This window comes from Scyliorhinus torazame, chromosome 24 (assembly GCF_047496885.1).
Source record: "Scyliorhinus torazame isolate Kashiwa2021f chromosome 24, sScyTor2.1, whole genome shotgun sequence".
Lineage (NCBI taxonomy): Eukaryota > Metazoa > Chordata > Chondrichthyes > Carcharhiniformes > Scyliorhinidae > Scyliorhinus > Scyliorhinus torazame.
Window position 1 is genome coordinate 39,510,251 of NC_092730.1, and position 25,757 is coordinate 39,536,007.

General features: G+C 46.2%; 4 non-coding genes across 4 annotated transcripts; 2 read left to right on the top strand and 2 right to left on the bottom strand.

Moving 5' to 3' along the window:
• Positions 1-4,690: 4,690 nt before the first annotated feature.
• On the bottom strand, positions 4,691-4,763 carry trnak-cuu (transfer RNA lysine (anticodon CUU)). The gene has a single exon. It is a non-coding gene; the product is annotated as a tRNA-Lys (tRNA).
• Positions 4,764-5,381: 618 nt separating this feature from the next.
• On the top strand, positions 5,382-5,463 carry trnas-uga (transfer RNA serine (anticodon UGA)). The gene has a single exon. It is a non-coding gene; the product is annotated as a tRNA-Ser (tRNA).
• Positions 5,464-10,621: 5,158 nt separating this feature from the next.
• trnas-gcu (transfer RNA serine (anticodon GCU)) lies at positions 10,622-10,703 on the top strand. Its single transcript has one exon. It is a non-coding gene; the product is annotated as a tRNA-Ser (tRNA).
• Positions 10,704-19,433: 8,730 nt separating this feature from the next.
• Positions 19,434-19,516, bottom strand: trnal-caa (transfer RNA leucine (anticodon CAA)). Its single transcript has one exon. It is a non-coding gene; the product is annotated as a tRNA-Leu (tRNA).
• Between the last annotated feature and the right edge of the window lie 6,241 nt (positions 19,517-25,757).

Below are 25,757 nucleotides of genomic sequence, written 5' to 3' on the forward strand. Positions count from 1 at the left end.
CTGGACGACAGAAGGCAGAGAGTGGTTGTAGAAGGTTGTTTTTCAAACTGGAGGCCTGTGACCAGTGGTGTGCCTCAGGGATCGGTGCTGGGTCCACTGTTATTTGTGATTTATATTAATGATTTGGATGAGAATTTAGGAGGCATGGTTAGTAAGTTTGCAGATGACACCAAGATTGGTGGCACAGTGGATAGTGAAGAAGGTTATCTAGGATTGCAACGGGATCTTGATCAATTAGGCCAGTGGGCCGACGAATGGCCTTTTGGCAGATCGAATCAGGCCAGGACCTACTCAGTTAATGGTATGGCGTTGGGGAGAGTTATAGAACAAAGAGATGTAGGAGTACAGGTTCATAGCTCCTTGAAGGTGGAGTCGCAGGTGGACAGGGTGGTGAAGAAGGCATTCGGCATGCTTGGTTTCATTGGTCAGAACATTGAATACAGGAGTTGGGACACCTTGTTGAAGTTGTACAAGACATTGGTACGGCCACACTTGGAATACTGTGTGCAATTCTGGTCACCCTATTATAGAAAGGATATTATTAAACTAGAAAGAGTGCAGAAAAGATTTACTAGGATGTTGCCGGGACTTGATGGTTTGAGTTATAAGGAGAGGCTGGATAGACTGGGACTTTTTTCCCTGGAGCGTAGGAGGCTTAGGGGTGATCTTATAGAGGTATATAAAATAATGAGGGGCATAGATAAGGTAGATAGTCAACATCTTTTCCCAAAGGTAGGGGAGTCTAAAACTAGAGGGCATAGGTTTAAGGAGAGAGGGGAGAGATTCAGAAGGGCCCAGAGGGGCAATTTCTTCACTCAGAGGGTAGTGAATGTCTGGAATGGGCTGCCAGAGGTAGTAGTAGAGGCGGGTACAATTGTGTCTTTTAAAAAGCATTTTGATAGTTACATGGGTAAGATGGGTATAGAGGGTTATGGGCCAAGTGAGGGCAACTGGGACTAGCTTAATGGTAAAAACTGGGCGGCATGGACTGGTTGGGCCGAAGGGCCTGTTTCCATGCTGTAAACTTCTATGATTCTATGAGTTCACACTACATCAGGAAATGAATTTTTAAACTCCTCCAAAAGTATAATTTTCTGAGAACGTCATACGTTTGGTCTATTTTCAAAGCCCTTATCCACCTATCAAAATTAATCTGTTTGAGCCTTTCAAACTCCATGTATGTTTGACCAAATTCTTTCCTTAAATGTCTAAACCTTAGTCTGTAAGCTTCAGGCACTCGCTCAGATGCACTTCAGATGGGTTTCTTCACCTCCTCATACGTTCCAGATTCCACCTCCGGTCGTGATGCAAACACTTCACTAGCCCTACCTACCAGCTTTGTTTGAATCAGTAACGCCCACAAGTCCTGTGGCCATTTCATTTGTTTAGCTACCTTCTGAAATGAAATGAAAAATGCTTCCACTTCCTTCTCGTCAAACCGTGGCAATGCTTGGACATATTTAAATAGATTCCCACCAAGCCTTCGACTATGACGCGCTTTCTCACTATCCTCATCACTATCATCCAACTGTACGTTTCCCTTTACGTCTGCCAATTTTAACTGATTGTCATGTTTCATGGCCATTTTCTGAAGTTCAAACTCGCTCTCTTTATCTTTTTCCCTAATCTGTGTTTCCCTTTCTTTTTCTTTTTTTCTGCTAGGACTATTCTTTCTTTTCTCCTTTCTGCTCTCTCCTTTTCTTTTTCCTCTCTCTCTCTTTCTCTTTCTTTTTCCTCTCTCTCCCTCTCGTATTCAAGCCGCTTTAATTCTTTCTCATGTTCCATTTGTTTAATTTGCAACAGAATTTTTGCCATTTCCAATGAGTCAAACTCTATCGCATGCAACTTTAAATGCTTAACCACCGCCATAATTACTTCATCTTTTCGCATTTTGTCAGGTAAGGTTAACTGCAATGTTCTTGCCAAATCTAACAGTCTGCTTTTCGTTTCTGCCCGTAAAGTACTACGTGTGACATTCTCCACCCCCAAAAACTTCTGAGCCTCTGAAAGAGACATTGTTCACAACACTCTCCCCACGTAAACTAAAATACCACACCGGAAAAGCAACAATCCCTCACTGTCTTTCAGTTCACAAAAGCCAATCCAATAGATAGACTTTTATCCCGGATGAGCCCCCAATTTTTATGGGTGAGGCGTTTTCAGAACCCCAAAATGTATCATGGAGTTCAACCAACCTCTCCCTTTAATGGATTTGTTGCTTTTCCTAGCACACGGCTTTTTCCCTAGGTGTATTGTTATTATACAATTATGGACACGTGGGCTTTTAAACACAAAACACTGTTTATTCCATGAACTCAACTTCACATCTTAAATAAACATAGGATCTCTTAACACCCCTTACTTCAAAGATAACTCAGAAAATATTGCAACAGTAAATAATTCCTTAAAATGTTCCTTCAAACTTCCAAGAGACTTAACACCTTTAAACAGAATCACATCAGGTTAAAGGTTTTATAATTATCAGTTTAAATCACCCAAATGATCCAGAGATGGTCTTTTATGCCAGAGATCCAGCTCCCTGCAAACGAAGACACTCCCAATCTCTTTTCAAACTTGCAGCTCTCTGGAAACACACAGACACACACAAGGTGCTTTTTAAACTGAAAGTAAAAATCTGCAAAATGGCTGACCTAAAGCCGAGCTCCACCCACTCTCTGACCTCACTGTTTTCTTAAACAGCTAGGTCTTAAAGGTACAATCACATGACAGTGCACTATGCAACCATGTGATTTATCTACCTTCTGTATCTGATTCGTCATTGTTTGCGATACGACCTACCGCAGTGGTATCATCCACAAACTTATAGATTGAGTTGGAGCTAAATCCTGCCACACAGGATATGCCTCCATATTCAGCGGGTCCGACAATGACAAGACTGAAGAACGATCACTCGTCTATCCAATCAGTGAGGTTGGCCTCACTGTGAGACAAGATTAGCAGAAGGAAAACCAAATTAATTAGATTCAGATCACACGGTTATACTAGACCTGAAACATGAAAACCCCGCCATCTCACAATTCCCGTTCCAGCCTCCCCGAACCGGGGCCGGGATGTGGCGACTCGGGGCTTTTCACAGAACCTCGATTGAAGCCTACTTGTGACAATAAGAGATTATTAGTATTATTATTATTGCTCCTCGCCTGAGGTATGGTGATCCTCAGGTTAAATCACCACCAGTCAGATCTTACCCTCAAAGGGCCTATGGTCATCAGGGACTAGAGTGGCTTAATTTACTTTAGAACTGGATCAATGTATGACATTTCCAGGATGTGACTTCACTCAAGACTGGCCAAATGACTGACAGCCGGGACATTAACGACCATTGAGGAGTTACCGCTACCTGAGGCTTGGTGGGATTGCTGGTTTTAAAGGTTCATCATGAAATCTAGAGATAAAAAGCCGGGAAAGTGGACATGAGTATTATCATGAGATCATTAAAATGTAAAAGGAGGCCATTCTGCCAATGGACTCTGCAACGATATTCTGAAAGAGCCTCTGTGTCCCCACCACATCCCTGTAACACCACCCAACTTTCTGAACACTAAGGGTCAATTTAGCATGGACAGTCCACCTAACCCGCACACATTTGGACTGTGCGAGGAAATCGGAGCACCCGGAAGAAACCCACACAGACACGGAGAGAAAGTGCAAACTCCACACTGTCAGTGACCAAAGGCTGGAATTGAACCGGATCGCTGGCTCTCTGAGGTGACAACGTGCCACCGTATGAGGTCATAACACGCCATATATCAGATCAAGCATGATCTCATTGAAATGCGGAGCATATTCGATGGGCTGAATGGCCTGCTTCTGCTCCTACGTCTTATACCCTGATATTGTGTAAATGTGTTCCTGTTCTTGGGTAAAACCCTTGTTAAACCAACACAGACACCGCATGTCGTCTGCATCTGATTATCTGGCGCAGAGAAGGTGATTGTGGAATACATGTCGTACCCATCAAACTCTGCTACTCACCTGACTGAGATTTGTTCTGTATCTGTAAATCACAGGTAGTGTTCGGGAGTGGAGGGAACACTCTGCACCTCAGTCTCTGGGACAGGTTGTGAGAGCAGAATTCCTTCATTATGAGTCAATGTCTGGGACTGTATGTGAGGGTGGGATTCAGTCTCTATTAGACATTGGTACTGAATGTCAGTGTGGAAATCTGTCTGTATCTATCAATCACAATTACCGTTTGGGAAAAGTGAGATTAATACACAACAGCAGCACTGCTGTAACAGACAGAGAAAGAGACACAAAAAAATCAGGAAGAGACTATCAGGACACACATACAATGACACACAGAAAAGGTGCCGAGATGGAGAAACTGTTTTTTTCGGAAAATGTTGTTTTCTGCTGCACACAGAGAGGCCCTGTTTGTAAAATTATATCTTGCTGTGTAACTGAGCTCTCTGTAACCGTGACACTGCCGGTGACAGATCTTTACTGTGTTTGTGCCAAATCATTTCTCGTTGTGGATGTGGTCCCAGTTGTGGAAATAAGATCCATCGGAAGCAGAACCGTGACTGAGACGACATTTTAATTCCATATTTATTAAATTTTGTCACGAAATGTTCGTTTAGACCTCTGGATTCCCAGTCATAACCTTGCGTTCCTGTTACGAAGAAAGTTCATTCAGCATCAATATTTTCAGATAATAACACGGAAGTGCCCAACGTGGGGCTCGAACCCACGACCCTGGGATTAAGAATCCCATGTTCTACCGACTGAGCTAGCCGGGCTGCTGGTGCACTCTTTATTAAGCGTCTTCTTGAAGAGAGCTGATGCGGTTAAGTCCTTCTGCCATACTCCCCACTCCTGACACCATGTAGAAATGCTCGTCTCTCAATGACTGGCGACCAATGACATGTAATAAAAAATAACTGACTTAATAATAAAGCAGCTCCTCCTGGCTTGTGCTCTGACTGCGATCCGGGGAACTGCCGGAATCCCGACACGTGACCATTTTAGTTGCGTCATCAGGTCATCGGGTGACCGTTCGGCCTGCACAGGTCTCCCTCTGTGCTGTAATTTCTAGATTTCATCATTTAAATTTTCCTCCAGACTGTAAAGTGTGGTCCTGTCCCATTTGAATTTCTAATATATTTCCAATGTAACTGATGTTGTTCCACAATCTATTTAATCGGTGGAATTGTGCGTTTCGGGAGCTGAGGTTTTCGAGTCTCTCAAGGCCTCTCTCCAAATCCAATGGTCATTTTCCACGAAGATTCAACCCCTCCTCACATAAACACCGGGGCCCCGTTGATCGTTTGAATGCAATAACTTCCTGGAGTGATTCCAGGCTGGTTTTAGAATGTATTCTATCGAACAAATTACTAATGAATGACACCCTGGGCACAGCTGCGATGGCCGAGTGGTTAAGGCGTCGGGCTTGAAATCCAATGGGGCTTCCCCGCGCAGGTTCCAGTCCTGCTCGCACCGACTGCGATTCGAAGTGTTTGCTGAACTACCCGCGCAAGCCACTGACTCGAGAATAAATCGAAGTGTTTGTAAATGAACCTATATCGAGCTCAGTCAGAAATTTAATGTTTTTTTGGGGAAACTGAACGAAATATAAAGAAGCTCGAACTCAAAACAACAATCAATAAATAATAACGTTTCCTGCAACGTTTGGAAGGAGAAGCAGCAACGGCAGCGAATGGAAACGTGGTTCGGTTTCATTCAGGTGAACGGATTTCTGGGTAAAAAGATCGTGGTAGAAATGGAACATATTTTATCTCTCTATCTGTTTCTTTGTTTCTTTCTCTCTCCCTCACTCACTGTTTTTGTGCTTCTCCGGGGACTGATTGGATACACGGTGAAACTCAGCCCTATTTCATCCCAACTCTTTTGGACGAATACGTCCTGGTGATGGACGGTCCTGAATCGGTGGAAGAATCGACAAACTATTCCATTCTTGGCTCTGTGAGAAGTTCCACCCCTGGTTGTGAGGTGGCTCTGGGATAAAGGGATCGAGAGAGAACGAGGTGACTGCAGTCTGACTCTTACTCTGAAAACCAGTTAGTGCGCCCTTGTACAAAGTGGATGTGTCTGAGAACAGGAGGAAAGCAGATCATGGGCCTGTGATTGATTTTATTGAGCCGGACCTTGAAAAGTGAAGCAAACTTCTAACCAGTCGGTGCCTGTCTGAGAACTGGTAAGGAACTACGGCTGATATTGAAACGGTTCATCTTGAATTAGTTACAGCAAATCGATTCTTTCAGAGGTGATGGTGTATTGTTTTCAGAGTCACTGTCATAGTTTCTTAAAATATGATTTGTGCTTGTTTTTGTTTTGTTCAGTAATTTGGGGAATCTATTTGGAGCGGGTGCAGTTGGTCAGTATCTGTGCCTCTTGCTTGGCAGCTCCCGGGAAGCAGCAGCTCCATTCCTATCGAGATCTGTGGACACAATCAGGAGATCCAAACTATTGCGCACTGCTCCCATCTCCTGGCTGAAAGCAAGTTGTGCAACAAGGTAACGATGTATTCGTGACACGTTTCAATTGGAGCAAAATAACATTAACATGGTTAAATATTATCATTGTAGTAATCACATTTAAATCCCCAGATATCTGATTTTTGACTGAGCGATCAGTTCATCCCGATTTATCGGAAAATGAAGGATTCCCATTACAGCCATATTGGTTACAAGAATATCCAATCTCTGATTTAATACATTCCCCCGCTTCATTGTTTGTGTATTTGTTCTATATATGGAGGCAAAGTTTGAATAACTCAGTAACAGGTTGATCAATGTACCCGGAGAGGTGAAACTGCCGCCCCGAACTTCCTTCTATAAAGGTGATTCCAGTCACTCCCCACTTTCCCATCAGAACAACGTCACAGAAGAAATCACACCACCTTCACAGAACAACCATTCAGCACGAAAGTAAATTATCTGAACTATGCTGACCAGAATCAGTGTGCTCAAACGTTTGTTCAAGTTGAAACAAAAAAATGAGGAAGTGAATAGCTGTGTGGCTACCGCAGGACAGTAAAATCGTAGCTCCTGGTTTAAGGATCAGAGAGCCGCAGCGGAAGCGTGCTGGGCCATTAGCCCGACGTCAGGGAATCCTGGCTATTCTCTGCTATTTACATTCTCCCTGACACGAAAAGAAAACATAACTCACGTTCCTGTTTGCTTTGCAGCAAATACCTTTCAGAATCCTTCTTGCAGTCTCGTCCCAGGAATGAAGGAGACAGCATGACACAGTACAACGTTGCAAAGCTCACACAGAGGGAACCACAGATAAAATGCTTTAAAGTCTCTGCTCAATTGATCCTCAAGATAAACACTTCCAAATTCCACCAATTCCATTGGGAAATGCATGAATATCGATTGTTTAAATTTTACATACATCTAACACCTCTCCGTCCACCCGGTCACATTCTATCACCGACAGTTCATGTGAATCTCCCCCGCTCTGTTGCGGTTCTGTGTCGTGGCCAGTAGATGTCAACACACTCTGGTAGAGCGTAGTTCACAGATTAGAGTGAGACACAACTGATAAAAATTGTTTTATTATATTAAAGTTGGGACGGCGGGATTTCGAAGAAGATAATATGTGGTGATGATCTATTCTTATATTTTGGTTGTGTTGAAGCCGTCAACATGTTGTATGTGGGAGTGAGGTGCATTCTCTCTGCACTTCTCTGGTCCCGTTTGTAAATGGGGGATTCCTGTCGCTCTCGGGTAATGTGTGAGAGTGTAAGAGACATTCTGAACCTGTCAGTCTTCGTCACTATATGTGCCTGTGGATACGTTGTCAGTGGAACCGCACCGTGACACCAGTTCTTCAGCGACCCACAGTACAGTTGAGGTTACCGGGATGACGTCTCCCATAATTCTCTTCAGCCACCTCTCCAGGATGAACCTCCTCCTGTTTGTAGACTGGAGGGGTTCTTTGGCTACTTGCCTGTAATAAGATCGCATATAAAAATTCCATTGAAGTAAATGAGTTGTATCATGTGGTTAAGGAGACGCACAATAACCCATTGTACTCTGCACACGTGGGTTCAAATCCCATCCTCGTCTGTCATGTGTCTGTTGTGTCTCTGGTCCACTTCATGAGCATGAAGTACAAATGCTGTGATTTTTTGCTTTGGTTCACGGGCTTGGCGGGTGGTGAATTCGGCGAACACTGTCTATGTTGAAACCACATTATAAAAAGGTGAGAAAGTTACTTATTTCACTCCCTGACCTAATTGCGCATACATTCTGAGTTGGAAACTGTTTCTTCGTCTCAGTTTGAAACTCACAAAGTCGCGCAAAAGGTAAGTTCATAAAATAAAGAAGCAGACTTCAGCCATTAGACCCATCGAGTCTGCCCGCCATTCTATCATGGCTGATATCTTCCCCATCTGCGAACTACAATGTTACAGATGAAGAGGTCGATTGCGATATCAGCAGGAACACCTTCTCCCTAGAACGCATGATCTCGGAGCGGGAGTAGGCAATTTAGCCTCCTGAGCCTAACACCTTCCATGTGATGTTGGCTGATCCCATCCTGGCCTCAACTCCACCGTCTTCCCGTTCTCCGTATCCCTTCAACTCCTTACCAATAAAACTCTCTCTACCACCTCCTTAAATTTACTCACTCTCCCTGCATCCAACGCAATCTGGGGTACCGAATTCCACAGAATCATAAACCCTTTGGAATAAGTAGTTTTCCCTCAAATCTTTTTTCACATTGCAATCTCTTATTCTAAGATCATGACCTCCTCTTTTAGAATGCCCCACAAGAGGAAGCAACAGCTCCACGTCAACTTTTTCCATACCTTTTGGCATCTGATACACCTCAATTAGATAATGACGCATACATTCTGAGTGTGAAACTGTTGGCCAGTCTTCCTCAGTTTGAAACTCACGATGTTGCACGATAACATCCGATTCAATGGCCGGGAATCGAACAGGGACAACTGCTTGGAAGAAAACTTTGCTCACCACTCTCCCACCGTCGCTGCATTTCCAATTTTGAACACCAGGTGGAATAGAAGGAGGCAGATACATTCAATCAGTTCATGGATGCAAAACGAATTAAGGCATATTGCCGTGCGTATTTGTGGGACGAAGTGGCCGAGTGGTTAAGGCGATGGACTACCAATCCATTGTGCCCTACACACGTGTGTTCGAGTTCCATGCTCGTTGATTTTAAATCCACTTTTCTCGGAAGTAGGCCTCCTTTTTCCAAGATGGATATGCAATCACTGATGTGACAATCTATTCCAAGTTATCAGGCCAGATTGCATCGAGTTGGGTTAGAGGACGGTGGAACGGAGGCAGACGTGTTTGGGGCTTAACCGCTCTTTGACACCAGTTCTTCTTCGGCTACCCACAGTACAGTCGAGGATACCGGGTTGACTTCTCTCATAATTACCTTCTGCCACCTCTCCTGGATGAACATCCTCCTGTTTGTGTACTGGAGGGTTGCTTCGGTCACTTGTCTGTGAGAAGGTCAGATATTAAAGTTCCATGAAGTAAAGGAGTTGTACCACGTGGTTAAGGGGATGCACAAGAAACCTTTGTGCTCTGCGCACTTGCGTTCGAATCCAATCCTCGTCTGTAACGTATCTGTTGTGTCTCTGTTTGATCCACTTCATGAGGGTGATGGAAAAATGCTGTGATTTTTAGTGTTTGGGGCTTGGAGTTGTGAATAATCGAACACTTTCCATATTGAAACCACTTTAGAAAATGACGAGAAAGTTACTTAATTCACTCCCCCCCCCCCCCCCATAATTGCGCACACATTCTGAGTTGGAAACTATTTCTTTCCCTCAGTTTGAAAGCCATGAAGCCGCGCAAACGATAGATTCATCAGATATATGAGCAGTATTACGCCATTCGACCCATCGAGTCTGCCCGCCATTCGATCATGACTGAAATGTTCATCATCTGCTACCTGAAATGTTACGGAACAAGAGATGGATTGAGATGTCAGCCAGAACACCTCCTCCCGAGAACACATAACATTGGAGCTGGGATATGCAATTTAGCCTCTTGGGCGTAAAACCTTCCATGTGATCTTGCCTGATCAAACATAATGGCCTCAACACCACCGTCCTGCCCGTTCTCCAGAACCCTTCAACTCATTACCAATAAAAGTCTCTCTAAGTCCTCCTTAACTTTCTCACTGTCCCTGCATCCACCACACTCTGAGGAAGTGAATTCCACAGAATTACAACCCTTTGGGAGAAGTAGTTTTTCTTTTTTAAATTTGCCTCATATTCTAAGATGATGACCTCTCGTTTTAGACTGCCCCACAACAGGTAACATCAACTCCACGTCTACAATATCTACACCTTTTCGCATCTTAAACACCTCACTTAGATAATCCGCATAAATTCTGAATGAGAAACAGTTGACCAGTCTTCCTCAGTTTGAAACTCAGGATGTCGCGCAAAAACATCCGAATCAACTATTACTGCGATGGCCGGGAATCGAACCGGAGTCAACGGTCTCAAAAGCAGCGATGCTCACCACTATACCACCAGCACTGCATTTCCCCCGTCGAATACCTGGTTGAATAGAAAGAGGCAAATAATTGCCATCAGTTCATGGATGCAAAACGAATTAAGACGTATTGTTGCGCCAAGTAGTGCGACGAGGTGGCCGAGTGGTTAAGGCGATGGACTGCTAATCCATTGTGCTCTGCACACGTGGGTTCGAATCCCATCCTCGTCGATTTTTCGCCCATTGTTTCTCGGAAGTGGAATTCATTTTTACACGATGGATCTGCAATGACTGATGTGACAAAATATTCCAAGTTGTCAGGCCACTTGCATCGAGTTGCGTTAGAGGAGGGACGAACGGAGGCACGAACGGCGGCAGACGTGTTTTGGGCTTAACTCCACATTGCACAATTCTTCTTCGGCTACCCACTGTGCAGTCGAGGTTGCCGGGTTCACTTCTCCCATTATTACCTTCTGCCACCTCTCGTGGATGAACGTCCTCCTGATTGTACATTGGTGGGGTGCTTCGGCTACTTGTCTGTGACAAGATCAGATATTAAAATTCCATGAAGTAAAGGGGTTGTTCCACATGGTTAAGGTGATGCACAATAATCCATTGTACTCTGCACACGTTGATTCAAATCCCATTCTTGTCTGTAACGTGTCTGTTGTATCTCTGTTTCGTCCACTTCATGAGGATACAGAAAAAAGGCTGTGATTTTTAGCTTTTGATTAAGGGCTTGGCGGGCGGTGAATAGACGAACGCTGTCCATGGTGAAACCAAATAATAAAAAGCTGAGAAAGTTACTTTTCACTCCCTGCCCTAATTGCGCATAAATTCTGAGTTGGAAACTGTTCCTTCCCCTCAGTTTGAAACTCAGACTCGATGGGTCTAATGGCTTAATTCTGCTCCTATATTTTATGAACTTATCTTTTGCGCGACTTCGTGAGTTTCAAACTGAGGGGAAGGAACAGTTTCCAACTCACGAAGTCGCGCAAAAGATAAGTTCATAAAATATAGGAGCAGAATTAAGCCATTAGACCCATCGAGTCTGCCCCGCCATTCTATCGCGGTTGATTGTGCCAGTTAGAAACTTCTAATATTCTAACAATTATTTGGGAACTAGAATCGTCTAATATTCCATTCCCTGTGTAGGTTAGAAACTTCTAATATTCAAACCTCCACCTGCTTAACTAGAAACTTCTAATATTCTAGCATCGCTTTACCCAGAAACTTCTAATATTCTAGCCCTCCACGTTGCGCGCCATGAAGTTAAAACCTCACCACTATTCTTAGAATTCCCCCTGTACCAGAAAAGGGTCAAGATATTCTAAATGATGAACAGGGATTCTCACTCACTGACTCCTATGCAGACTTAGGTGGGCGCTATTCGGGTCAAACCAGTGTTTCATGTTATCCCACGGCATAACCCATGTCTTCAGAGAAGATTCTGTTTACTTTCCACTCAGGTGCTTCACTCACGGGTCCGGCTTTTCTAAGTAGAGTAAAGTAAACTTTCTAATAAACACTCTTTCAGGTTATCAATTTAAGTTCGTTTTAATTTCAAATTAAAAGATGTAATCACTGTTTTTACAGAAAAGTAATAAGATATTTTCTTTGCATCTTCCTGGTCAGTTGTTAGACCTTCAAGTCTGCCTTGACAATTTTCTCCTGTAACTTTTGTTTTTTTCCTGATGGATTCGCTGTTCTGCTCGGCTTCCGTGTTCAGTCCTTCCCATGACCGAGGGCAGCTATGAGAGCTGGCTGCTGAATTATTAGGTATTATATAGCCCTTTGCGCAGCCTTAGTTTCTACATGGCATTTATTGAAATGTAACTGTTGCTTGCTGACTGTAGCTAATGCAAGCTCCCTGTCGTTGAACGAGCTGATTCTGCTTGACATGTAATACTTTTGTTTGGCAGGTAATACATTTATTTGTTGCTTCGTCAGCAACTTTCCTGATATCTGTCTTTAGTGATGTTTTTTCTCAGTCTAAATACTGGATATGAACTCGTGTTCAACGAAGCAGTTCGCCTCTGCACTTCTACTGGTCAGCTGGTGTCAACGGCAGGTCGCCCCCTATATTTCTAACCTTATCTGGCTTGGATCTATACCCTATGACCTGATTATTTGCTAAAAGATTTTTAACGTCAAAAATGTGTAAATTATGGGATAAACGTGCCACCTCATGTGTTTCTTAGCTGGAAAGCAGTTGTCTCATATTTAAGTGGCGTCAGCAAGGTTTCCCGCTTAACCTTCTCCCCCAATTTAAACCTAAGATTCTGGTTGTTCCTTTTTTAATTGTTCAGTAAAATAATGCACTTCTCGGGAAGTGTGAAATACTGTTCCCGTTTATATAACTTAAGATTTTAAATTGATTGAATGTCTTTTTAACTTTAAAACCATGTTGAGTTGTCCATATCTGTTTTCTTTAACGCCTGCGAAGCTATCTGTATTTTAAACAACCAGCGGCTGTTAACCCTTTGTGGGAACTTTCCCTTTCATTTAAAATCTCTGTCTTTTCCAGGTTCACATTCATGGTTCAAATGATATATTTTTTCATTATAACCTGTTCCTCACACGAAGGTATTGAGAGACGAAGATCTGAGCGACGTGAAGTATCCAATTGGAGAGATGCATCATGGCGACTGGAATCTCTCTCCACAGCTGCTTCCGGTGCTGCTTTCACAGCCGACGAACCCCTCCAGTGTCCAAACAGGTGAAAGTTCATCCAGTAGAGGCGGCAGAAGGGAGTTCTGGGAGAAGGCAACTTAGTCACCTCGACTATACTGTGGGTAGCTGAAGAACAGGTGTCAAGGAGCAGATCATACTGAAAGGAAAATGTTGATACTAATAAAGAAAAAGGCAGATGTGCTGCTGGGTGATAGCGACTTGTTTGCTTTTGGTGTGAGTGCGAATACAAATAGCAGACGATGGTTTTGGTCCATCGACTGCTGGGCTATGGGCCCACCACGCTTCCGCTGCGCCACTCCGCACGTGGTTGAGCTACTCGCGGTCGAGGTCGAGGAATCGACTCACAGGGGGCCAATAAGGAAATAAAGCTTTATCGAGCAATGAATCACAATAGAAACCGAGTCCCCAACTTCCCCTCTTGGACGGATGTGAACAATCCAACCTGCCAGACTATTTACAAGAGAAGACGAATTTTACCCTTCTCTTGGGATCAATATTAATTCCTCAACCAGACTCACCGAAGCAGATTATCGAGTCATGAGCTGGGCGTTTGCCGGTGGGGTCTTGCTGTGCGTATTTAAGCTGGAATTTCATGTCCTGAGACCAACGCTTTTCTATTGAAAGGGAGGTAATGGATCTTCCTGAGGTTGAAAATCTTGCTGGAGAAATTTAACCTCGTGGAGGAAAAGGCAATATCAGGAGTCGGATTCGAGCCATCGCCTCCAGAAGAAACTGCGACCTGAACGCAGCGCCTCAGACCGCTCGGCCATCCTGATGCGTTGTCGCCGAAACTAAGATCCGTGCACAAATCGACTTAAAGACTATCTTCATCGTTATTTCATTTCAAACAAGATATGCTTTTCCTACTTTTGAACCCCTTCCAGAGTCCTGTGTCTGAGTGCCATCCTTGTCCAAACCGCTGGTGTTTAAGGAGCTTCTCATTGCTGCATTGATCAGTTTGCTCTAATCAACAAGGTCCGAATTCCCGCTCTACCTGTTCCTCACACGAAGGTATTGAAAGTCTACGATCTGAGCGACGTGAAGTATCTAATTGGAGAGTTGCATTCTGGCGACTGCAATATCTCTCCACAGCTGCTTCCGGTGCTGCTTTCACAGACAAGTAGCCGAAGAACCCCTCCAGTGTCCAATCAGGTGAACGTTAATCCAGTAGAGGCGGCAGAAGAGTGTTCTGGGAGAAGTCAACTTAGTCACCGCGACTGTACTGTGGTTAGCTGAAGAACAGGTGTGAAAGAGCGGATCAGACTGAAAGCAAAACTTTGATACGAATAAAGCAGATGTGCTGCTGACAAACAGCAACTTGTTTCAGTTTGGTGTGAATGAGAATACGAATAGCAGAGAATGGTTTCGATCCATCGACTTCTGGGTTATGGGCCCAGCACGCTTCCGCTGCGCCACTCTGCTCGGTGCTCTTTATTTCCGTGGTCGGACTTGAGGCAAAGTATGAAGAAGTCTGTAACAGCGTGATCAATGTTTCCAGAGAGATGAAACTGCCGCCCCGAACTTCATTTTATAAAGGTGATTCCAGTCACTCCCCACTTTCCCATCAGAACAACGTCACAGAAGAAATCACATCGCCTTCACAGAACAACCATTCAGCACGAAAGTAAAGTATCTGAACTATGCTGACCAGAATCAGTGAGCTCAAACGTCTGTTCTTGTTGAAAGAAAAAAATGAGGCAGTGAATAGTTGTGTGGCTACCGCAGGGCAGTAATGTTGTAGCTCCTGGTTTAAGGAGCAGAGTGCGCAGCGGAAGCGTGCAGGGCTATTAGCCCGAGGTCGAGGAATCGAGGGTATTCTCTGCTATTTACATTCTCTCTCACGCCAAAAGTAAACATAACACACGTTCCTATTTGCTTTGCAGCAAATAGCTATCAGAAACCTTCTTGCAGTCTCATCCCGACATTAGTCCCAAGAATGAAGGAGACAGCATGACACATTACAACATTGTAAAGCTCACACATAGGGAACCACAGAGAAAATGCTTTAAAGTCTCAGCAGATCTGACAGCATCTGGAGGGAGAGAAATGAGCTGACGTTTCGTGTCCAGGTCACCCTTAGTCAAAGCTGCTCGGGAAACGTTATCCAGTAGTACCCCACAGAGGGGCAATATAGATATATAACGGTATCCAGTAATAACTCACAGGGGGCCAATAAGGAAATAAAGCTTTATCGAGCAATGAATCACAATAGAAACCGAGTCCCCAACTTCCCCTCTTGGACGGATGTGAACAATCCAACCTGCCAGACTATTTAGAAGAGAAGACGAATTTTACCCTTCTCTGGGGATCAATATTAATTCCTCAACCTGGGTCACTGAAGCAGATTATCGAGACATGAAATTGCCGGTGGGGTCTTGCTGTGCGTATTTAAGCGGGAATCTCATGTCCTGAGACCAACGCTTTTCCATTGAAAGGGAGGTATTGGATCTTCCTGAGATGAAAATCTTGCTGGAGAAATTTAACCTCGTGGAGTAAAAGGCAATATCAGGAGTGGGATTTAAACCCACGCTTCCAGAAGAGACTGCGAACTGAACGCAGCGCCACAGACCGCTCGGCCATCCAGATGCATTGACGCAGGAATTAAGATCCGTGCACAAATCGAATAAAGTCTGTTTTCATCTTTATTTCATTTCAAACAAGATATGCTTTTCCTACTTTTGAACCCCAGCCAGAGTCCTGTATCTGAGTGCCATTCTTGTCCAAACTGCTGGTGTTTAAGGAGCTTCTCATTGCTGCATTGATCAGTTTTCTCTAATCAACAAGGCCCGATTTTCCGCTCTCTCTGTTCCTCAGACGAAGGTATTGAAAGTCTAAGATCTGAGGACGTGAAGTACCCAATTGGAGAGTTGCGTTCTGGAAACTGCAATCTCTCTCCACAGCTGCTTCCGGTGCTGCTTTCACAGACAAGTAGCCGAAGAACCCCTCCAGTGTCCAATCAGGTGAACGTTCATCCAGTGGAGGCGGCAGAAGAGTGTTCTGGGAGAATTCAACTCAGTCACCTCGACTGTACTGTGGCTAGCTGAAGAACAGGTGTCAAAGAGCGGATAAGACTGAAAGCAAAACTTTGGTACTAATAAAGAAAAAGGCAGATGTGCTGCTGACAAATAGCAACTTGTTTCCGTTTGTTGTGATTGAGAATATGAATAGCAGAGAATGGTTTCGATCCATCGACATCTGCGTTATCGGCCCAGCACGCTTCAGCTGCGCCACTCTGCTCGGTGCTCATCATTTTTGTGGTCGGATTTGAGGCAAAGTTTGAGGAAGTCTGTAACTGCGTGATCAATGTTCCCAGAGAGATGAAACTGCCGCCCCGAACTTCATTTTATAAAGGTGATTCCAGTCACTCCCCACTTTCCCATCAGAACAACGTCACAGAAGAAATCACATCACCTTCACAGAACAACCATTCAGCACGAAACTGAATTATCTGAACTATGCTGACCAGAATCAGTGTGCTCAAACGTGTGTTCTTGTTGAAAGAAAAAAATGAGGCAGTGAATAGTTGTGTGGTTACCGCAGGGCAGTAATGTTGTAGCTCCTGGTTTAAGGAGCAGAGTGCCGCAGCGGAAGCGTGCTGGGCCATTAGACCGAGGTCGAGGAATCGAGGGTATTCTCTGCTATTTACATTCTCCCTCACGCCAAAAATAAACATAACACACGTTCCTGTTTGCTTTGCAGCAAATACCTATCAGAAACCTTCTTGCAGTCTCATCCCGACATTAGTCCCAAGAATGAAAGAGACAGCATGACACATTACAACATTGTAAAGCTCACACACAGGGAACCATAGAGAAAATGCTTCAAAGTCTCAGCATATCTGACAGCATCTGGAGGGAGAGAAATGAGCTAACGTTTCGAGTCCAGATGACCCTTAGTCAAAGCTGCTCGGGAAACGTTATCCAGCAGTACCCCATAGAGGGGCAATATAGATATATAACGATATCCAGTAATAACTCACAGGGGGCCAATAAGGAAATAAAGCTTTATCGAGCAATGAATCACAATAGAAACCGAGTCCCCAACTTCCCCACTTGGACGGATGTGAACAATCCAACCTGCCAGACTATTTACAAGAGAAGACGAATTATCTTCCATGTGGCATATAAGGAAAGTAGGAAGGAACTTAAGCAAGGAGTCAGGAGGGCTAGAAGGGGTCACGAAAAGTCATTGGCAAATAGGGTTAAGGAAAATCCCAAGGCTTTTTACACGTACATAAAAAGCAAGAGGGTAGCCAGGGAAAGGGTTGGCCCACTGAAGGATAGGCAAGGGAATCTATCTGTGGAGCCAGAGGAAATGGACGAGGTACTAAATGAATATTTTGCATCAGTATTCACCAAAGAGAAGGAATTGGTAGATGTTGAGTCTGGAGAAGGGGGTGTAGATAGCCTGGGTCACATTGTGATCCAAAAAGACGAGGTGTTGGGTGTCTTAAAAAATATTAAGGTAGATAAGTCCCCAGGGCTAGATGGGATCTACCCCAGAATGCTGAAGGAGGCTGGAGAGGAAATTGCTGAGGCCTTGACAGAAATCTTTGGATCCTCGCTGTCTTCAGGGGATGTCCCGGAGGACTGCAGAATAGCCAATGTTGTTCCTCTGTTTAAGAAGGGTAGCAAGGATAATCCCGGGAACTACAGGCCGGTGAGCCTTACATCAGTGGTAGGGAAATTACTGGAGAGAATTCTTCGAGACAGGATCTACTCCCATTTGGAAGCAAATGGACGTATTCGTGAGAGGCAGCACGGTTTTGTGAAGGGGAGGTCGTGTCTCACTAACTTGATAGAGTTTTTCGAGGAGGTCACTAAGATGATTGATGCAGGTAGGGCAGTAGATGTTGTCTATATGGACTTCAGTAAGGCCTTTGACAAGGTCCCTCATGGTAGACTAGTACAAAAGGTGAAGTCACACGGGATCAGGGGTGAGCTGGCAAGGTGGACACAGAACTGGCTAGGCCATAGAAGGCAGAGAGTAGCAATGGAGGGATTCTTTTCTAATTGGAGGGCTGTGACCAGTGGTGTTCCACAGGGATCACTGCTGGTACCTTTGCTCTTTGTAGTATATATAAATGATTTGGAGGAAAATGTAACTGGTCTGATTAGTAAGTTTGCAGACGACACAAAGGTTGGTGGAATTGCGGATAGTGATGAGGACTGTCTGAGGATACAGCAGGATTTAGATTGTCTGGAGACTTGGGCGGAGAGATGGCAGATGGAGTTTAATCCGGACAAATGTGAGGTCATGCATTTTGGAAGGTCTAATGCAGGTAGGGAATATACAGTGAATGGTAGAACCCTCAAGAGTATTGAAAGTCAAAGAGATCTAGGAGTCCACAGGTCATTGAAAGGGGCAACACAGGTGGAGAAGGTAGTCAAGAAGGCATACGGCATGCTTGCCTTCATTGGCCGGGGCATTGAGTATAAGAATTTGCAAGTCATGTTGCAGCTGTATAGAACCTTAGTTAGGCCACACTTGGAGTATAGTGTTCAATTCTGGTCGCCACACTACCAGAAGGATGTGGAGGCTTTAGAGAGGATGCAGAAGAGGTTTACCAGAATGTTGCCAGGTATGGAGGGCATTAGCTATGAGGAGCGATTGAATAAACTCGGTTTGTTCTCACTGGAACGAAGTAGGTTGAGGGGCGACCTGATAGAGGTATACAAAATTATGAGGGGCATAGACAGAGTGGATAGTCAGAGGCTTTTCTCCAGGGTAGAGCGGTCAATTACTAGGGGGCATAGGTTTACGATGAGAGGGGCAATGTTTAGAGTAGATGTACGAGGCAAGTTTTTTACGCAGAGGGTAGTGGGTGCCTGGAACTCGCTACCGGAGGAGGTGGTGGAAGCAGGGACGATAGGGACATTTAAGGGGCATCTTGACAAATATATGAATAGGATGGGAATAGAAGGATACGGACCCAGGAAGTGTAGAAGATTGTAGGTTAGTCGGGCAGCATGGTCGGCACGGGCTTGGAGGGCCGAAAGGCCTGTTCCTGTGCTGTACATTTCTTGTTCTTTGTTCTTTGTTGAATTTTACCCTTCTCTTGGCATCAATATTAATTCCTCAACCAGAGTCACTGAAGCAGATTATCGAGTCATGAACTGGGCTTTTGCCGGTGGGGTCTTGCTGTGCATATTTAAGCAGAAATCTCATGTCCTGAGACCAACGCTTTTCCATTGATAGGGAGGTATTGGATCTTCCTGAGGTTGAAAATCTGGCTGGAGAAATTTAACCTCGTGGAGGAAAAGGCAACATCAGGAATGAGATTCGAACCCACGCCTCCAGGAAAGACTGCGTTTTGAACGCAGCGCCTTAGACCGCTCGGCCATCCTGATGCGTCGTCGTCGAATCTAAGATCCGTGCACAAATCGACTTAAAGTCTATCTTCATCGTTATTGCATTTCAAACAAGATATGCTCTTCCTACTTTTGAACCCCAGCCAGAGTCCTGTATCTGAGTGCCATCTTTGTCCAAACCGCTGGTGGTTCAGGAGCTTCTCATTGCTGCATTGATCAGTTTGCTCTAATCAACAAGGTCCGATTTCCCGCTCCACCTGTTCCTCAGACGAAGGTATTGAAAGTCTCAGATCTGAACGGCGTGATGTGTCAATTTGGAGAGTTGCATTCTGGCGACTGCAATCTCTCTCCACAGTTGCTTCCCGTACTGCTTTCACAGACAAGTTCACAGACTGTACTGTGGTTAGCTGAAAAACAAGGAGCGGTTCAGACAGAAAGCAAAACTTTGCTACTAATAAAGAAGAAGGCAGGTGTGCTGCTGACACATAGCGACTTGTTTCCGTTTGGTGTGAGTGAGAATATAAATAGGCTTGCAACTTGCTGGCGAGGCCGTCGCCGGTGATGATGACGTGGCGTGGACTCGCTGAACCAGGTTCAGGAGCTCGAGCACCGAGCAGGGACGCTCTGTCAGGCCCGACGATTTCAAACCACAGTGTTGCCTTGATCGCCTTGTTGGATACCCCTCGTTGACAGGAACCAGTGGCAGCTATGGCATTGCCATTGTAGTCAAGGAACTGGCAGGCCGGTGGAAGAATGCTTGGTCTGGCGCGCATGGTGTCGAGGCCGGATTTTGAGATGAGGTTCGCTGATGCGCCGGTGTGAAGTTTGAATCGGATGCAAGTCTTGTCTCATTTCATTTCATTTCGTTTTCATTTCATTAATTGTGTGGACAGCACACCACTCGTCGATCCACACTGAGGTTCGAGAGGCGTGTCTCGTTGTGGTGGAAGGCAGCGCATGTGTAGTTATGATGCCCACCCGGTATGGGGACCTGACGCACTCAGCATCAGGGTCTGTTGGGCTGTCGGGATCGGAATCTGGCATGCCTTGTTGTATTGAGCGGACACTTCTGCGCCGCAGCTGGGATCGCTGGCTGCTGAGCGGTGGAGCAGATCTGCAAAGGGCTGCATAGTGGCCAAGCTTGCCACACTGTAGACACCGGCGTCCTTTTGCCGGACATTTCCGCTTTAAGTGGGTGGAGCCACAATTCGGAGATGTCATGACGCCGACGGCAGGGCATTCCGTGCGCCATCGCGCATGCGCAGTACGGTCGGTCGACGTACGCACCTGTGCAGTCGTGTTTTCGGCCTCGTCGTCCACTCGGTCATGGCGCACCTGTGCAGGGACCTGGGAAAAGCGCACAAAGTGACCACTCTCCTCGATGCTCAGGCCCTGCATTTGAACAATGGCCTGCACCCGTTCCGCCTCGTGGGAGGCCAGTTTTGCAGTTTCTGCCGCCCTGATGCGGGGGTAACGATTCTTAGCATGCTCATGGATAACGCATGTCTCGATAGCAACTGAGAGGGTCAACTGTTTGAATTTCAGGAGCTGCTGCCGAAGGGAATCGGAGTGGACCCCGAAAACGATCTGATCCCGGATCATGGAATCAACCGTCGAGTCATAGTTACATGACTGCGCTAGGATGCAGAGATGGGTCACGAAGGACTGAAAAGGTTCATTCTTACCCTGAAGCCTCTGCTGGAAAAAGTACCATTCAAAGCTCTCATTCACCTCAGTGTCGCAGTGGCTGTCAAACTTCAGCAGGATTGTTTTGAATTTTGTTTTGTCTTCGCCAGCAGCGAACGTAAGGGAGTTGTAGATGTGGATGACATGGTCCCCCGCGGTGGAGACAAATAATGTGATCTTCCAGGCATCCGATGCTGCTTCGAGGTCGGATGCCTCGATGTACAGGAGGAACTTTTGCTTGAAGATTTTCCAATTGGCGCCAAGGTTGCCGGAGATGCGGAGCTGCGGAGGAGGCTGGTGTTTTCCATTTCACCGGATGGCTGCTTCCTACAGCTCCCCACCTGGAAGTCGGACCGGCCATACACTGCCCTCGAGGGGGACAGTCGCCTCAACCACTTCCTTAGGGTTCAGTATCACAAATGGGATCTCGGTCTTCCAAAAAGAGATGGACCAAGTGGTCGACCAGTACGGTTTGTGGGCCACCTTTCCGTACTTATAAAATGTCACCATCTGCGGCCATGACCAGCAGGACCACGATGCCAACCTCGATAAATTCCTCCGCACTGCCACCCTTCTCAACCTGACCTACAACAAAGAGAAGTGTGTGTTCAGCATGACCCGGTTAGCCATTCTCGGCTATGTAGCCAAAATGGTCTTCTCTGGCCCGACCCCGAGCGCATGCGCCCCTTCATGGAACTTCCCCAAGGCCCTCAAACACTGCCAGGGCTTCTTTTCCTACCACGCTCAGTGGGTCCCAAACTATGCCGACAAGGCCCGCCCACTCATTCAGTCCATCCAATTCCCCGTTGCGGCCGAGATTCAACATGCTTTCGTCCGCATCAGAGCAGACATCGCCAAGGCTGGGTTGCGCGCAGTGGATGAGTCACTGCTTTTCCAAGTAGAAAGCGACGCTTCAGACGTCGCCCTGGCTGCCACCCTTAACCAGGCAGGCAGACCCGTGGCATTCTTTCCCCGCACCCTTCATGTCTCTGAAATTCGACACTCATCCGTCGAGAAGGAGGCTCAAGCTATCGTTGAAGCTGTTTGAAGCGGCATTGGAGGCATTACCTGGCAGTTAAGAGATTCACTCTCCTTACGGACCAACGGTCGGTAGCCTTATTGTTCAATAACACACAGCGGGGCAAGATCAAAAATGATAAAATCTTGCGGTGGAGAATCGAGCTCTCCACCTATAATTACGAGATCTTGTATCGCCCCGGTAAACTCAACGAGCCTCCAGACGCCCTCTCCCGAGGTACATGTGCCAGCGCACATGAGGACCAACTCTGGGCCCTACACAACAGCCTTTGTCACCCGGAGGTCACCCGATTGTACCATCTGGTCAAAGCTCACAATCTGCCCTACTCCGTCGAGGAAGTAAGGACTGTGACCAGGGTCTGCCAGGTCTGTGCGGAGTGCAAGCCACACTTCTACCGGCCAGACCGTGCACGCCTGGTGAAGGCACCCCACTCATTTGAACACCTCAGGGTGGAGTTCAAAGGGCCCCTCCCCTCCACCGACCATAACACCATATTCTCAGTGTGGTCGATGCGTACTCCAGATTCCCCTTCACCATCCCATGCCCCGATATGACGTCTGCCACCGTCATCAAGGCCCTCAGCACCATCTTCGCTGTTCGGTTTCCCTGCCTACATCCACAGTGACAGGGGATCCTCATTCATGAGCGATGAGCTGCGTCACGTCCTGCTCAGCAGGGGTATAGCCTCCGGTAGGATGACCAGCTACAACCCCCGGGGAAACGGGCAAGTAGAACGGGTGAATGGGACAGTTTGAGGGCCGTCCCGCTGGCCCTATGGTCCAGGAACCTCCCAGCCTCTCGCTGGCAGGAGGTCCTCTTTGACACTCTGCACTCCATCCGGTCACTATTGTGCACCACCACTAATAACACACCCCATGAACGTGTTTTTACCTTCCCCAGGAAGTCCACATCTGGTGTGTCGCACCCTACTTGGCTCGCTGCTCCAGGACCGGTCCTTCTCCGTAGGCACCTCCGACTCCACAAGGCGGACCCCTTGGTGGACAGGGTTCACCTGCTTCACGCCAACCCTCAATATGCCGACGTTGAGTTTCCCGACGGCCGCCAAGATACTGTCTCACTCAGGGACCTGGCACCGTCAAGTTCCACCCCAACACTCCCCCCCCCCCACCAATGCGCCTCCCCGCCGCCCCCCCACCTCTCACCGCGCCGCCAATATTGACCCACCAGACCCCCTCACCTTTTCCGCACAAGAGGACGATGAGGACTTCTGCACGCTCCTGGAGTTCCCCGATGACTGGCCAGCATCAGCACCGCCATCGGCGCCACCTTTACCTCCGCCAGCACCGACTTCGTCGCCACCATTACGCCGATCCCAACGAAGCACCAAAGCACCGGACCGGCTGAACCTTTGACGGACTCCGGACCGTCAACATGGACTTTTCTTTCCCTACCACTGTACACAATTCCAATAATTGTAAAAAGTTTCATGTCACCCCCGCCGGACTCATTTTTAACAGAGGGTGAATGTGGTGATCCACTGTAATGGGAGATGTAAGATAGGACCTGCCGTCTGGCTCCGCCCAGTGAGAACTGTATAAATATGCATGCCCTCCAGTGCCCTGCCATTTCGCCAGATGCAGCAGGAGGCCTCGCATCTGACTGTAATAAAGCCACAGTTGTCCACAACTTTAGTATTTGTGCAATTGATCGTGCATCAAAGATGAAGTAAAAATGCGGTTATTTTTAACTTTTGTTTGAAGGCTGGCGCGGGGGGGGGGGGGGGGGGGGGGGCGGGGGGATAGTCAAACAGTGTCGACATTGAAACCACGTTAAAAAACGATAAGTACTTATTTCATTCCCCGCTGTATTTGCGTCTAAATTCTGAGTGAGAAACTTTCTCTTCCTCAGTTTGAAACTCAGCAAGAGGCGCAAAAATTCCCAATTTATTATTGCGATGGCGGGTCAACTGCGAATCGAACCCGGGTCAACTGCTTGGAAGGCAACTATGCTCACCACTATACCACCATCGCTCACTGACTGGAGACGTGTCCTTTTGGTTCTTTAGATCAGTTTGATTAACTGTTTGGTATCAAGTACTTACTTTGCGTAAGTTATTTCACTCCAATTTAAAATGCTCCTGAATGAAAGTGTCCGTGTCGCACGGCTCCTGTTCAGCCAGGAGATGGCACCAGTCCACAATAAATGTACATTCTATGTGTCATTACATAGGACACTTACTCTGGCCTGAGACCTTAACTCGTACCTGTGTCCTGATGCTGTCATTTTCACCCTGTTTAAGTAATCATAGAATGCCTCCAGTGCAGAAGGAGGGCATTCGGCCCATGGAACCGGTACCGACCCTCGGAAAGAGCACCCGATTTCGGCCCAAAAGCACCTAACCTTTCAAATACGTCAGGATGGCCGAGTTCAGGTCGCAGTCTCCAGGGGCCAGGGCTCGAATCCCACTCCTGAAAGTGACTTTTCCTCCGCGAGGCACCATCCAAACCTGGAACCCCTCCCGAACAGCACTGTGTGTGTACATACACCAGATGGACTTCCAGCGGTTCCAGAATCCCCTCACCGCCCATTCTCACGGTCAATTAATGATAGATTGTAAATGTTTTGCCGAATCAGCGACAATCAAAGCCAGAGAAACCGTCAATAACCCTCAGAGCAGGAAAGGCAACTCAATGTCCTTTGGCCCAAAAGCAAAATACTGCGGATGCTGCAAATCTGAAACAAAGACAGAAAATGCTGCAAATATTCAGTTGATCCGGCAGCTTCTGTGGAGAGAGAAACAGGTCGTTCCAACGAAATGTCAGGATCTAAAATGGTAACTATTTCGCTTTTCACAGATACTACAGATCCGTACAGTATTTCCAGCATTCCCTTGTGATTAGCTGAACATCCTCAGACTCTGTAGCTTAATCCGTTAAAGTGTCTGTTCCCTAAAGAAAAATCTGGACTCAAATCCCAGCCCAGCCTTATTCCGTTTGACCACCTGGGCGATTGAGAACTTCCTCCACAACAGGGGGAAATGTGTTGGATTTCTAGTCGGAAAATATGCCTTTTGCAGGGTTAAATTCAGTAGAATATCTACAGAGATTGTAACGCAATGACTGATTTCAGCTGCCATCATCCAGTTGTTAAATCTTTCCACTAGAAACCCACTGGATTTTCCCCTTTGACTTGAGTCCTGCTCCCAGAGGATCAGTTCAGTATTTTCAATAATATAATATTTTGAATGCTCTGTGTCCAGAGAATTGTGACGCTGAAATTGCTCACACTTCTCTCCATTGTTATCTACCCTGCAGGTATTGACTGCACCGTCTAATGGAGACATGCTCACAGGGCTGTGAGAGGGGCTTTCTTTCAGGCGTGAGGCCTCTTTTGGTTCATCAACAGCAACCGGATGCTGCAGAGAAACTCGGAATACCGAGCACCTCTTCTCAGGATGAACTTAATCAGGGACAAGATGTTGTTTGAAGAGCGAATCAAAGGTCTGAAGAATTGGTCTGAGATTCCTGGCGTTTTGTGAAGAGAACAAGGTGGTGGAGCAATGTGACACTAGCAGGATACGAGTTTGGGATATTA